Source organism: Emydura macquarii, unplaced genomic scaffold (assembly GCF_026122565.2).
Source record: "Emydura macquarii macquarii isolate MOO-44397 ecotype Brisbane River unplaced genomic scaffold, CSIRO-AGI_Emac_v2 contig_1263, whole genome shotgun sequence".
NCBI classification, from domain to species: Eukaryota; Metazoa; Chordata; order Testudines; family Chelidae; genus Emydura; species Emydura macquarii.
Window position 1 is genome coordinate 7969449 of NW_027131400.1, and position 12076 is coordinate 7981524.

At 40.8% G+C, this 12076-nt stretch overlaps 1 protein-coding gene across 1 annotated transcript in view; it reads right to left on the minus strand.

Annotated features, from left to right (window-relative positions):
• The window catches only part of HECW1 (HECT, C2 and WW domain containing E3 ubiquitin protein ligase 1), a 350139-nt gene extending 338457 nt beyond the window's left edge, over nucleotides 1-11682 (minus strand). Inside the window, exon 1 of the mRNA XM_067550377.1 lies at nucleotides 11544-11682. The gene's annotated coding sequence lies outside the window, so the exon portion shown is untranslated. The remainder of the gene's footprint in view (nucleotides 1-11543) is intronic.
• Nucleotides 11683-12076: the final 394 nt, after the last annotated feature.

Here is a 12076-nt window from a genome sequence, read left to right on the forward strand (position 1 = left end):
GTAAAAAATATACATAATAATTACACTGTCTTAGCAACTGCCATATCAAATAACCTTGATCAACAACTCAGAGGTGCACCTAGTTTGCCGTGTCTCTTGTTTTAAATATATAATTCATGGATTCTCTATAGATCATAGTAATGCCTCTAATCTTACATTCTGTCTTGTGACTTAGCATTTGGCTAAGACCTTTCAGGGCTTCTTGAACCAATAATGCTACATGTGAGATTAGATTTGGGAGCAGATGCAGCAATGCAAAGATGCAATGTTGTAAAACATGAACAGGGCAGCCTATTACAACAGCAACCCTTAAAAGGAGAGAGAGAGCAGCAAGCTGTCGGAACTTAAATTAGCATACAAAAGGTGTATGAGGGAGGAAGGATGGAAAAGGAATATCACAGTAAAAAATTAGTTCACCATCTCTAAAAAAATCTGCTCATCAACTCTGAGTTTCTCTACTGAAATGCAGTTCTACTCCAAAAACGGATTATGTAAATATGGCTCCTTTTTAGTCAGTAGATCTGCTACTTGTGGTGTATTCAGAGTTTACCCGCTGTCTTCAGTGACTAGAGATTTTACTTTCCTATTACCGTCAGCCCTGCAGAAGAACCAAAAAAGTTCTGAGGGGGAGCTAAATTCTCATCCTCCTCATTCACTGTCAACTAAGCTCCATTAAGAGGGCCATCTGTGTCATCCCAACATCTTCAAATTATGCCTTCTGTTTGTTACCCTTGCATAACACACCTGAAAGCGATAAGAGTTCACATGTGTAACTGAAGGCAAAATGTGAAGACTATGAAATGGCACTGGAGTAAGGGCAGAATCTGGCCAAAAGATTCACAGCTACTGGTGATTATACACAATCCAGAAAGAACACAGCTTGACTTTCAGGTAGGTCCCTGGCTGAGTTTGCAGGGCTGGCAGTTAGGGGGAAAAAACAACTTATAAATAAGATAAGCAAATTTTAACTGGAAATCCCCAGGACACAGTAAGTGTGGGACCCTACAATGTTATTTGTATAGTCACTTTTCAAAGTAGAATCTTACTTTAATCATCAAAAAATATGATGGAAAGTTCTCTCATCACAGATTGGAAAACAGAAGTCTTTACTCATAGATATTGCACATAATCATTGTTTTAATCAAGGGTTTTTTTACACGTGCTAGGACAGCTAAATAAGGCCCTAAATGTATTTGTGTTCTCATGCATGGGTTTTCATCACATATCACAGCTGCCATGTTCTGCTTTAGCAACCAAAATCCATACCAAGAACAGTACCAGAAGTCAGAAAATTACTGCATTAACCAAGCCAAACAAGAACCTGTTGCTTCCATTTAGGACATTATCAAGACATGAATCAATTCAGATCTCAAAAAAGAGCAAAAGTGTCCTACCAAAACTCAAAGAGTTAGTAGCTAAACAAGGTGAACTTGATTTCCCTCTGAGTAGGGACACCAGATAGCAAGGGTGAAAAGTCAAGGTAGGTTGGGGGCTAATTGGGATCTATAGAAGACAAAGCCCCTAACATAAAGAGAGTCCCAATAAAATTGTGAGGTCTGATCATACTACCTGTGAGTTTATTGAAGGCCAACAAGGAGATTGTAATGATTCTGAGAGACAGACAATAGATCAAAGAGGTCACAAATCAACCAGACTGATTATATGCATGATGAACCTGTCGGAGCTACTAGCTAATACACTATTAATCAGCACTTTCCTTCATAATGCATTAGCCACTCTGTCTTTATCTCGCCATGCTGAAAAGAGAATTGTAAGAAAGCAAGCACAACTTGGCCTCATATAGTCCCTGAACCTGCAAGCATTTCCATATGTACAGGACTTCAATAAGAAAACTCAAGTGAGTAAAGTTAATGGGACTAGTTTATGCAATAAAGTTATACAAGTGCACAGAGCATTTGCAGAATTAGGCCTAGAGAAAAAAAGAAGAAAAAAAAATAAAGCTTGTAAGGGCCATATTTAACTTACCGTCAAAAGCCAGAATCATACATTACTAACAAATAATTCCCACAAAAAAAAGTTTGCATCAGCAAACTTATTTCCAATCATTAGAAAAATAATATTACAATAAAAACCTGTGCACACACACACACAACCTAAACAACCACCCATTGCCTTAGATGAATTTTCTTTTACAAAAAAAGACCTTGTTAAAGAACATTTTTTATTAGCTGTGCATTATGATGTGCACAAAGAAGAAAAGGATATGACATGTATTTTATAAATGCTCCACCAGGTTTGGTGAAATGCTAAAATGATGTTGGTTCTGAGGGATGAGCAAACTTTATGATATTCAAGGCTCATGAATTGCTTTTTAAATCATCTGGAAGGTTCCCACAGCATGTTCTCATTCTCTCTGAAAAGAGTTTGAAAATACAAAAAAACACCGTTTCCTCTAGTCCAGCCACCTCCTCCTGTAGCATTTTTAGGGAGATCACTTCTCTCCCCTCCTCCCACAGAAGTCAGAGGAAGAACAGTTTTTGTAGGGTGGGGGAAGGCCCAGGTACTCAGCATCTCCACCCAGAGAGCCCAGTCTGGGCCACCAATCCAATTCTGAGCATCAAAAAGTCACATTCACGTGCTGGTAAAAAGTACAGCTATGAAGTCAGATTCTGGCTCTATTGCAGGTGCACAAGGGAGGGAAGAAAGTGCAGAAGAACCTTCTATCTTATCCCTGACTCCTACTTGGGGACATCCAGAACACCCATGTTTGTGCTAAACCCCCAAAGAGGAGCAGGCAAGCAGCACGGCACATTGCAATTATCCAATTTTTTTTAAAAATCAAAGTTATTAAGAGAATGGAAGCTGCTGTGGCAAGAGAAAGACTCCTAGCAATATCATGATGGTGAAACCATGGGGTAGTGCCCAAGAAATAATTTGGGAAATAAGAAAAAATTCCATATAGCATTTCAGGAGCAGATAGTGGGTCTGTACTAACAACAGGCTGCGATTTGGACTGGGATAAAAGACCTTATCATTCCTCAGGCAACTCTCATTCTTCAGTGGAAGCTTTACTACAGAATATAAGATTTTTATTTTTTTTCACAATGTGGCACTGTGGCAAAATGCAACATTAATGATCCAAGACACTACTGAAAGTGCAGACAGAATTGTAATGTCTAGCTCGACAGTGCCCCTTCTAGTTTGCTATTTTGTTTTTTAATGAAATAATAAAGTAATGAAAAATAAGAGAATGAAATTCAGTCTTCACAGTGTTGCCAGTTCTCATGATTTTGCTGCAAGTAATGCAAGATTTGATGTTTTACCAAAAATTCCAGCTCCTGGAGTTATATGATTATGTGGGAATCTCAGCTTTTGAGAGGGGAGGGAGGTTGTTTTTAAGTATGTTTCTAGTCCTCACATTTGCAGAAAAAAAGCTTAACAATGTGACTAGAAGATATCTTAAAGATTCATCAACCAGAAAAAGATAGAAAGGACCCAAGCATTAAAAAAATATCTCATGATTTGTTGGAGTCCAACTCATCATTTTTGAATGTCTGGGTGAACAATGCAGCATATTTTTTCTCCCGGTTTGGAACTGATATTAGCATGATTAAGGAATCCCGATCCCTTAATCAGGCTAACATCAGTTTCAATGCTTGGGATTGGCAAGGCAACAGCCCATGTTCCTTGTGATGTTCAATTTTGGATATATAGTAAAAATAGGCCAAATTCTGCAGTCTCTAATTGAACACACATAATTTTAGCAGCAGTTTTGCTCAATTTTGGACCATGCAATTTGATTTAATAATAGTCTTTCCATCTTGGCTTCAAGTTACCTCTATGACTCAGTACATATGTATAGTATTGCTGAGTCATGGTGCTGATCCAGCACGGCCTACTATTTAAGATAATATGGTGCATTCGCATTGCATAATTTAGCTTTGTGAAAGAATCTCATCCATAATCTCTATATATCATGTACAATTCCATAACCCACACAGCATATATATTAATGGCTAACGGGCCTTTCATAAATCTGATGGTCCAACTTCAGAATTAAATATTTCATCTACTGTCATGATGTCTTTTTTCTTTTGCATTTTACAGTTGCAACAGAAATTTGCCAGTTATAGCATGCTGCTTCACACAGCATATGCTGCATCCTCCTCCTCAAACAAACACAGTTGTATGCAAAAAAGCAAGATTTCTAGGTAAAGAAATCAAAATGAGTGTGCGTCATGCATCTTTTCTACACATAATTAATTATACAAGCCAAATATTGCATTCCCAGTAAATGATAGATGTGCTGCATTAGAATGTGACAAAACAACAGTTTTCCATTTTGCTGAGTCTGCAATAGGATACTTGCTGCAAAATAAAATCACATCCATTCTTAAAGGGATACTATCAGTATTGACATGTCCCAACTTGACCTACCTTATTGCTTCTTATATATATATATTAGCAATGTTCCTGTAATTTATTGTTATACCAAGACTGATAGACGTGAGTTTGAAAACAATGCTTCAGTAGGTTTCTTTTCTTGGGGGAAAAAGGAGACCACCACCAACATAGCAGCATCGTTAGGATTTGGGGATGGGATACCCCCCTCTATTCTGTTCTCAGTTACATCTGTGCAACTCCTCAGGCCTTCATAGAATTCCACCAAGGTTCATGAGAGAAGGATTTGTCCAAATGTCACTTCATCCCATCATCCACCCCTGTTTTTTCTGCTTACTTTCTCTCTCCCCCGTGGTAGGAAGGAGGGACAAAAGCTAGAACTTTTTACTCCTCACCCACCCATAGCTGGAAGGAGCAGTAACAGATCTTCCTTTTTGCAAAAACATACCATGATAGCACACACCGGTTTCAGACTAACACTGGCAAAGTCTGAGGTGCATCGATCAGTACATCCAGACAACAGCTCCATGTGAAATTTGGGATGATTGCATGTGAATTGCTCCTAATAAATCCTAGATTCCACTGAGCTGCAGTTTTCCCAGGTCCCAAAAATCCAGCTCTGCAGCCCAATGTGTGGTCACAAAGTGGAAAATCAATTCAGTAAGAAGACAATTTTCCATTTCTAGAGATTATTGTGGCTAAACGATATTTAAAAAGTGTAAAATAGATACCATAACAGCACCTTAATTTTCCCAGGTGACTACTGGAACAGGCAGGTGTACAAGAAATCACTATCAGTTCCCTTTACGGTCTGTGTTGACTACATGTAAGAAATTACTCATTTCAGTTTTACCTTAATACAGGCAATTCAATACAGGAGACCTTCTGTACACACTACTGTTTTAGAAGTTAAGAACTCTCAAGTTTCAATGGGTTTTATTTTTAAGAACATAAGAGCGGCCATACTGGGTCAGACCAATGGTCCATCCAGTCCAGCATCCTATCCTCTGACAGTGGCCAATTCCACCTGCCCCAGAGGGAATGAACAGAAGAGGCAACTTTGGGACAAACACATGTATTTCAACCTAAAAACCTAGAATGGAATTTTACTCCATGCTTTAATCAAACGTCAGTACTCTATCAGTAGCATGGCCACTCACGCATGCCCAGAATACCAGACATCACAGTTCTTCTGGGAATAGCGTAAACCTGCCCCCGTCTGTAGGACCACGCAGGGCCCTCTGGCATGCCCTCTTCAAAATAGCATCTCCCATCCATAGCAGACAAAACCATTTCCAGTTTTATCTCGGTCCAGCTTAATGACCTGCCTATCTACCAATCTCTGCACAGAAATATGTAAAAAGTGTGAAAAAGAGCAGCTGCTTCACTCAATCCATAAAATGAAACCTTAGCAAAAATCTCAGTAACTGCATTTTTGACGGGTGTGCACAAATTTTCTTCCCCACAGACCTTTTCCTCTGCATTAAAGGAATGTTGACTGCACAGACTTCTCAAAGAACTTTGGAATATATTACTGTGCAGTGATCTCTAGAGTGAGTTTGGCTGATCATTTCTTTCAAAATCTCAAAACAGGAGCATGGGGATTCCCCCTTGTTAACCATGGTATATACAGAAGTACCATACTTTATTATTTGTATTATGATAGCTGCTATAGTCCCAAGGTGAGATCAGACACCATTGTGCTAGGCACAGGGCAAACGTGAGAGAAAGTCCCTGCCCTGAAAAGCTTATACAATCTAAATAGAAAAGTCAGACAAAGGGTGAGAGTGGAAACGAAGGCACAGAGAGATGAAGTGCCCAAGGTCACCCAGAAGGTCAATGGTAGACCCTAGAATCCAAATCACCCAATACCCAGTTAAGTGCTTTATCCACTATCATGCTACTTATTTACATGATTCACTCAATCATGAAGAGAGGTCCTGATTCAGATCTCACACTGATGTAAATCAGAAGCAACTTCACTAACAGAACCAGTGTAAAGAAGAGCAGAATCATGTTCACAGCCTCTAGAAGTACTCAAGGCACAGGATTTCAAGCAAATGGGGAACAGAAAAGCTTCAGCCCATGTGGAAATTCCTGATCAGGGCTACTCCTACTTAGCTAATAGTTCCATATCCCTTTTTGCTTGAGCAAATTAATACAAAAAAGTGTTTTTTTCTCCCAATGGGGTCTATCCGCAATCCTTAATTATCCAAAAATCCTATTGGTGCCAATTGGATAGTTATATGAGAAAAGACTGCAGAGTCAATCACAAATTCCCTATGTACTCTTTACTGGGATCAGATGGTGGGCTTGATTCTCCACTGCTTGCATCCTGTGTGATCATTTACACCTCTCAAAAATGGGTGTAACGCTAACATTTGGTAGTGCTTTACACCCACTTTGACCTGAGTGCAAAGAGGTGTAAATGAGTACACAAGGTGCAACATAGTGAAGAATGAGGTACAAGAAGCCCAAATGTCATCTTTTGCCAGTTGATCATTGGTCAATGCAACAGAATGACATAACCTGAAACCTCCCTCCTAGAATAAATGGATTATTCAATTATGGGATGTCCTAGCCATAGAAAAAATGACAAACTTTAAGAATGACTCATAAATCCATTCCTTAGTCACTTGACTACCATTCATGGAGTATGACAAAGATGACCCTGGCCTGAACAAGTCAAAGAACTGGCCAGCTTTTTTTCTTAGTTAATTTTAAAACATCTTGATGGGCTCAAGACTTGATTGTACATCATTTACTGGAATATGTGGCCAGCATTCCCTTTATTATTGTAGTCTTTACTTTTTACTGGACATAGCAATGTTTTTCTCAATGGTATGCATAGAGAGACAAGAATATTCTGTTTTCTATTTAAGAATAAATCTAAAGGTAAAGTTCTATCAAATTTGGCCCAAATTCTAAACTTCTTTACAATAAAAGTTTACCATATCCGATGACAATTTATTCATGGAGGTTTTTAAAAAAGAAAATAAATATTCACCTGCAGTATTTGCCACATAATGCTTGTGAGATTGTGCTGATACATGAAAATGTGATAGTAAAATGGACTAAAAATCAAAACAAAACAAACAGAAGTGAAACGGACTCCTCTTTTTATTTTCAAAACTGAGAGAAATGCTAAAGTAAACAGTTGGCAAAAGTAGAGAAGGGTTTCAAATTCTTTGAACTTTAATGATCAGATTGGTAAATCGTACATAACACACAAGGAAATAAGTCTGGGTATATAATTTTTTAAATCTGAACCAAATCATGCTCAAGGAGAGTTATTTCTCTGGGTTTTGACTATCTAACCATATCTACAGTAGGAAATTTTACAAAATAAATAAGCGCCAATAAAAGCCTGGGTGTAGACAAGAATCTGGTGACTTCCAGTATGCTTACCCCCATGTGAGTTACATTTATTGAAAAGCTGGTTTAGCTAACATGGCAGAAGAAATAGATGCAGATGTAGGAGCCTTGTCTACACTAGGGCTCCCAATGAAACTGTCACCGGTGGGATTTTTTTTTTTTTTTCCTATTTCCCAACATAGGCAAGGCTAAGGAGCTTCCCTCTAGTATTTCCATCACAGTGGTGGCATTTGCCCCTCACAGAACTAGAAGGAGTTCAACTTCCAAGCAGCTAGATCTCCCAAGATCTTGGCAGATCCACAAAGGCACTACGGCTTCACACTGCTTTCTGACCTCCACGCCGTTCTGCTAATGCCTTCTGGATGGCTATTTCTTTTAGGAGGAGGGAATCTGCTGTGCAGGAAAAATGTGTTAGTTAACGATGACGGGGACAGCATTCATTTAGTCCAAGGGTACACATGGAGTTAAGGATGGGGTGGCAAGACAGTCCCATGGATAGTTGTTGAACCCAGACCCTGACCCTCCCTCTACCAGCTCTCCTCCTCCCCATCTGCTTTCTATTCCCTGCAAAGTATAGCCTCTTTGTGATCAGTGGGAGAGAATTCCACAGAGCCAATATTCCTTCTTTCTGTGCAACCTCAACCTCAAATCCACTGCTTTCTGCTCTAGTCCTGAAGACGACTTTTTTTTAAAAAACATTAATTGAAATGTTACAAGATTCTTTGATCCAGAAGGACATTGGGAACTAAGATATTCATGGAGAAAAGATCTTTCTTGAAATGGCCGTATTGTACAGATGTTGAAAATCAAATGTGTAATAGATATTAAAGTAGTCACTTAAGTTTGAAGAAAAGCATGTTAAATTGTAAGTGCTTGTCTTACAGGAAAAATTGTACATCAGTGTCAATATATGAGAACTTAGTGTTGGGAAAAATCTATCAGATTGACTGGGATGTTTAGGTTGGGGTATGTACTTTTTAGTGGATTTAGATTAATAAAGTCTGAAGTACTTGATTTGTCCAAGTTAGGATTGGATTTAATTTATTTTTAACAGCTTTTACTTTAGTTAAAGCATCTTAGGAGCCACTTTAACTTATGCATTCACATTTTTAAAGATTTCAAACAATTTTAGGGAATAAATGTTAATGCCTGTTTACAAGTAGTCCAGCACTGTGTCTGTTTAATACAGTCACTCCCCCATTTTGGAATTTTTCCCACTCCTTCTTTGGACACACACATCTTCCTCAATGCTTAAAAAAAAATTAGTGGATGAGCCAAATCCTACTTGCATTACTTATGTAAGTAATTGCATTGTCTTCACTAGGACTACTCACAAGAGTAAAATGAGCAGGATTTGGCTTTTCTCTGGCATTAGAGTGCTGGTTGGTGTCACTAGTAGCATTCCCAACACTCCACACAAAACATCCTAGGTTTGCAAGGAATGTACAGCAGACCGCATATACAGAGAACATAGACAATGATGGTGAAATCACCAGGCAATTATTTATTGCAGGCCATTTTAAATATGGAACATGTGAATTGATTTGATTTTACTGGTAAATTTGGACTGTAGTGAATGTATATCATATGATTTGCTATTAAATAAATCATTACCACCTTCATATGTTGATATTTCCTCTTAGCGTCACTGATCTAAATAGTTCATGCTCTGAGCCACTTTGTTTTCAAATTAGCTTGCTTATGACAAAAAGCTGAAAAGAAACTTGAAAACTTGCCTGTTTAGACGTCCAAATCTAAGAGTGTACTAGCAACATGCTATTGGATATGTTCTACAATAGATAGTAATCTATGGCGTATCCTGATTCATTTACTACTCTTCTGAAGCCCTGACTATGCAAAAAAACTATTTGATTGTAGCCATCTCTTCAATTCAATATTTTCAAAGCTCGAACAGTGAACAAACAAACAAACGGAACTAATAGTTACTCTGGAAAGACAGACTGTTTCCTCCCATACCAGATTGGAATTCAAATCACAGGATTAATGCTGTACATTGACTAAAAGCACACAGCTTTTAAGTTTATTTCTGGTGCCGGTGAATGGAAATAAACATAGCATCTATGTATCCCAATGATGTGTGGATTTCAGAAACAGGAACAAGTGAAATACAGACTGCAGTCAGAATACATACTGTTCTCCATTTATTTACAAAACACACACACTAGACAAAGGAATGATAATCCCTTCTTAGTGGAAAATCCAAATTTTCAAAATGAATCCCCAATCTAAAATGAATTACTGTAATAACTACAATCCTAGTGTACGATCACCAATCAGAAAGGCACAACTGACCACCTGCTGTGTGACATTTTCAGTACAGCAGTTCCATATCCCCTAATTGCTTCTCTCTTCATATAGGGATATGTGCCTCACTAAATCAGATGGTAGGTTATTAAATGCATGAACAAGAGGGTAGCAGAAGGATTCGCCTTTAGTCTGAGTGATTGTTGTACAACCTCTCTATGCACTTCAGCTGAGTGCAGCATAAAAAGGCATTACTGCAGCTCTAAATTGAAGGATGCGAAAAACTAGATTCAGGCCAAATAATTTTCCTGCAACTATTATTTAAAAAAAAAAACCAAAAAAACAAACATTGCACAGGCTGTGATACGAACTGAAACCAAATTAACAGTAGGTATATATGCTATGCAATGATAAAAATCAGCATCTGACAATTTTACAAGCTATTTTATGGCTATGTCATTGATCTTAAGTTCCTTAACATACTTAAAATGAGTTGTGACCATTCAAATTCCTATGACAAATAATGAAAAATGTAATGATGTAATAACAAAAATAAATGTAGTAACCAAAATATGGAATTATAAGTTTAGCTTAGCATAAAACACAGAAAAAAGCAAATAGCTGATGTTTAAAAATGTGCTGCATTATCAAGGGGCCAGGGACCGACAGAAAAAAAGCCCAGGTATAATAATCAAAAATCAAGGATGGAATTCTCCATTGTAACCGCTATGTTCACATTCTCAAAGGGAGGTCAATTACTGATGGTGTGTGGCTCCTAATCCTACATTATTTGCTTGCTAGTGAAATTCAGATGACAGGCCAATGGTTTAGCAAATAATCAAACTCGTCCTATATGCTGTACAGACCCACACCTTCCTTTTCCCACCCTCCCATACAAGCATTCAACATATACTTATCGATTTCCATCTCCCTTCCCAGATCAGGCCACCCCAAAGCAGTGATGGGACTGAAAGATGCTCTGAAACCAACCACACAGGCGGCGCACACACTCAACCCGCCCGAGCACTGCCTCCTGTGTCAACTGGGGGAGTCCAGGCTACACATTTGCCAGCCTCCCTTTCCTCCAACCATCTCCACCTGTTTCAGTGAAACAAAATGGGGGGGGGGGCGGTTCTTTGTTGCATGACCTGTCAGCCCCCGGCGCGCTATTTATAGCCCGCAGCAAGGGGCCGTTTACCAGAAGGCCCAGGTCTTCAGAGACAACCCGGTCCTTTCCCTAGTTAAGAAGAGCCCAAGCCAGCTACGAACGTTGTTGCTGCCTTTTAGGGCGAGCATCCCTCCCCCCCTTGTCTCTGCTCCCACACGCCCAGCAGCCCCCCGTTCGCAGACATGTCGGGGGGAGGGGCAGCTACACCCCTCCCCCCCCCGCCTCTGATTTATGCCAGGAGTAAAATTAAGCCTGCCCCCCTCCCCTCCCCCGCAAGGGGCGTCCAGGGCCTTTTCTTTCAAAATTGTCAAGGGAAGAGCCCACCCGGCCGCCAGGAGCTGGGCAGGGGTGTGAGGGAGAGGCAGCCCCCTACCTGGAGGATGCCGGCCCGGGCACAGATCATGCTCCCGCGCGCAGGAGCCGGGGCAGGTTTTTTAAGATCCCACACGTGCCGTGCGGCGCGGCGCGGCGCGCGGGTGCAGCGCGAGCCCAAGTCAGCTTGCCCGGCTCGCGCCGCGTCTCCACACCGCCCAGCCCCCGGGGCGTGCGAGGGAGGTCGGTCCCGGCGGAGACGCACCGCCACAGTCTTGCACCGACGGCGGCGGCAGCAGCAGCAGCGGATACGCCTGCAACGCTAATGCCGCCGCTGCTCCCTCCTCCCCATCCCGCCACCCCCAGCCTCCTCTCCTTTCCTCTCTTCTCCGCCTCTCGCCGGGTACCAGGCGGATGGAGCCAACCGCAAGCCGCGGCTCGCACTGATCAGCGCCAGCCGGCCCTTCCCCTGCTCCTCCTCCCCCGCCCGCGCACACGGAGCCGGGAGACCTGCTGCTGCTGCTGCTCCCCCACCCAGGCAGAGCTCACCCCCCCCCCCCACCAATGTGTGTTGAGTCTTCTCCCCACTCCCCA